We start from the raw sequence: 3,702 nt of genomic DNA, 5'->3' as shown, positions 1-3,702 counted from the left end.
CAAACGTAACTTAATACTATTAAAAACACCACAGTTGACCAACAAAGTAATTCTTTATTTCTGTCTAATTAACATATGCAACTAAAACTGCATAATTCAAATCATTCTTGTAACACACCGTCATCGGCTGGGACCAATTGTGACGTCAAGCGGATCGTCGGCCGTGGTGGCTTAAGTGCGGACCATGTAAATATGCAACCTCAGTCTTGATATTACCCTTAAAGCGTATTAGGAGAAAAGAAAAATTTTTCAAAATGACTGATGCAGGTTTTGTAAAAGGACAATCTGACATTTTACCACTCGTGGATATGTTTATGCTGGCTGGCATCTTACATTAAAAATACCGAAAGTTTTACTCTTATTAGTCAATAGTTTTACTTATATAAATGCTAATCTATCTATCTAAGTCATAGGCAAAATAGTCAATAGTTTTACTTATATAAATCTATAAAATGTTAGATTGGGGTTTTACTGGCTCTAATTTTCAAAATTCAAATAGAACCTATTGATCAAAATGTAAGTGAAAACAAAAATAAGAAATAATTGTTTTCATGCTAGTAAAAGCTAAATTACATCATTACAAGTGATTTGGCATTGATGCAAAATAGAGCGTTAATGATTAAATATATCCTTAGTTACTCAGAATAACAATGTTAAATACAAAAATAAGTAATAAGTAAAAAAACGTTATTTACAGATCGGGAAGGTATTCTTATGGAGTTTCTGCAGTAGGATGGGTGCAAGTTACTAGTACAATAGCCTTCATTCTTTTCAGACCTCCCATTAACTTGAATTTAACATTGACACTAGTTATCCAGATCTTCTTCCAGCTAGAATAAATAAGTAATATTAAAGTTACATAAAAAGATGTGTTAATATTCATATTGCATGACGAATATAGTAGGTATTTGAAGTAAATGGACGACGAAAAACCAAGATTTTTTCTTGGCAGATACTTATTGTTTCTTTTTGTCGTCTAGTATAGCAATTAACTATTTTTGAGGTGATTATTAGCTATTACTATAATGCAGCCGAGAAGCAAAACAAGATGCAAATTCAAAGTATTTATCTGTTATAGGTACAATAGACAAAATCAAATCTGTTTATTATATTTACAATAAAATGATCTTCACATGCATGGGCAGTAGTCTTCTCAGAAATATCCTTGTGTATACTTTTAAACTTTAACCATTTTAAACGCCTGCTTTTATCTTGTGATATACGAATAAATAGCTTATCTGGCGTTTTAAAAGTTGTACTAGGGACACAGTGGCACCATACAGCATTTGTAATATTGTTTTTGAGTTGCTTCCATTATTAACAAAGCACAGCACGGATTGTGAACAGTCAAACACCCAGGCAATTCAACGGCAAGCCGTATTCCTGTATTGCCTTTTGCTCGAACGATCAGCGCTATGACGTCACAACCATTCATGCGCGTTTAGTGTTGTTTCAAATGAACAGCCTGCGGGCACAACTTTAATTATTTATTGCGAATTAAATATAGCGATTTGAGGGCTGATATTTGGTATGCGCGATTTCTATAGATAGGCAAATATATTAAAGAAATAAGAAACAAATGTTCAAGTTTCCCATTCCTCCTATCGCCAAAACTGCAATAGGATCGCCAAAACTGCACATATATATATTTTTAAATTCCCTTAAATTTGATAGACATTTTTAATTTTTAGTGCATTCGAAAGCAATTGCTTTAGGATAATTTTTGAGATAGTTTAGGAATTTTCCAATCTGCATAAATAGTAAACTCGCCAATAGAGAAACATAATATTTTCTCAAGAAAACAAAGAACTTCTCCACTTTATCTTTTTGGTCGTTCGAAAGCAATCACTCCGAGTTAAAAGTGTGAAAAAATAACTTATTGGGAATTCATTCAGGAATTTTTCAACTCGAATAGCGAGTAGGTAAACTGGCAGTGAGGCAAACATGACATTTTTCAAAAATTTCTCAAGAGCAAATTAGAACACTTTCAATTCTTCTTTCTATTTGGTTCTAAAGCACATGCTCTAAACTACAAGCACAAAAATCACTTCACTAGCAATTTTGGTGGATTTGTCAGAAATCTTTTAAACGAAAATAATGGATAAACTCGTCGTAAGATTAATACATTTTTGGAAAATTTATTAGAAGAAAAATAAAAATCTTTTTGTTCTTCTTCTGAAACTATGTTCATCCACTCCTGGATGTAAGTCTATTCCTATGATCTCCACGCTTCTATGTTTCGGCCTGTCTGCATTCTTCATTTTCTCGCTATCCGTTGGAAGTCATCCCGCCATCGCTTTGGGGGCTTTCCCACGCTTCCCTTCCTTGGTTTGGGACGCCAATCTATTACCCTCTTTGTCCATTTAGAATTGGATTGATCCTGCCCGTCGCCACTTTTGCTGTGCCAGTCGTTTGATATCACGATCCAGCGTCTTTTGGACGGTCTGCACTTTTCTCCGTTAGAGTTACAGTTTTCATACCAGAAGTAGTTTCAGGCGGAATGCAGGAATCATATACGTGCCGTTTAATATTAATAGGAATGCTGTGGGATTTTGGAACGTTTCTGCTGCTTGATTTTGTTTGCCCAGTCGGATGGTGTGGCCCAAATATACATATTCGTTCACAATCTGAAGAGCCTTCCTTTATATGCGGACTCTAACATCCTCAATGGTCAGTATTTATGTCTTCCCCAATTTCATCTTCAGTCCAATTTGCTTTGATGCTGCTTATAGTTCTTCTAACATGGGTCTCAGCTCATTGGCGTCGCCACCAATAACCACGATATCATCCGTAGAACGCAGGTGCCTTAGGTAGACTCCATCTATATTTATACCTTTATATTAGATAGTGCAAGTTTCGAGATTCGCCAACCTCAGTCACCCCCAGGACCGCTTTCGAGCATATCAGCTCTCATTAGCCGGGTGCGTAAAACCTGCACTTACCACCACCTAACGTGCAGGTCATGAGGTCGCTAATTTTAGGCTAAACCCAGCTGATGGGAGCTAATAGGGTCAAAACAGGGCCTGGGGGTGCCTGAGGTTGGCGGACCTGGCAACTTGCACTATCTTACATGATTTCCTGTTTGGATGTAACCGACGATATTGTTCTCTTTATTTATACCTTTATTCTGCCATAGTAGATTCTTAAAAGTGTCTTCCATCGCTTAAGTAAATAGCTTTGGTGAAATGGTATCTTCTCCCAGCGTGATTTTACTTGTCGACGTGTTTTCGTCAACTTGTATTGTATCGTTTTTATAGATACTTTTCATAAGTTTCGTATAATCTCGTACCTTTTCTCGCGTTGCCCATTGTTCTCAACATCACTCAAGTTTCAACAGAGTCAAAAGCCTTTTCTTTCAGATGGTAAGTTTTGAGCATTTCTCTGCCAAACTCCGAACCGTTCGCAGACCGTCGATCATACTGAACCCTTTTCTCAATCACGTCGGTTCAACTAAATAGTTGGTAAATTCTGGTGTATTTGTGAGGCGGTTCGTCAAAAGTTTATACAGCAGTTTATACATTTGGGACAGGAGACTAATTGGTCTATACTTTGCTTTGGAACATATTTATTTCAGCTAAGTTTACAAACTTCTTACTGTTACTTAATGTATGGATCCTTAGTGCTAACATCGCTAGAGTGTCTAACACTCTGTGTACCTTAAGATAACATCATATGACTAAATCTAAACTAACCTAAGTACCT

The 3,702-nt window shown here is 36.2% G+C and overlaps 1 long non-coding RNA gene across 1 annotated transcript in view; it reads right to left on the bottom strand.

The window, feature by feature from the left end:
* Nucleotides 1–531: 531 nt before the first annotated feature.
* Nucleotides 532–3,702, bottom strand: part of LOC125502417 — a 7,674-nt gene continuing 4,503 nt past the window's right edge. Inside the window, exon 3 of the long non-coding RNA XR_007280185.1 lies at nucleotides 532–830. This is a non-coding gene — a long non-coding RNA (uncharacterized LOC125502417). The remainder of the gene's footprint in view (nucleotides 831–3,702) is intronic.

This window comes from Dendroctonus ponderosae, unplaced genomic scaffold (assembly GCF_020466585.1).
Source record: "Dendroctonus ponderosae isolate FM_Combo_2020 unplaced genomic scaffold, Dpon_F_20191213v2 Dpon_F_20191213_1, whole genome shotgun sequence".
Lineage (NCBI taxonomy): Eukaryota > Metazoa > Arthropoda > Insecta > Coleoptera > Curculionidae > Dendroctonus > Dendroctonus ponderosae.
The sequence above is the reverse complement of the archived record's forward strand: the minus strand, read 5'-3'. Positions and strand labels throughout refer to the sequence as shown.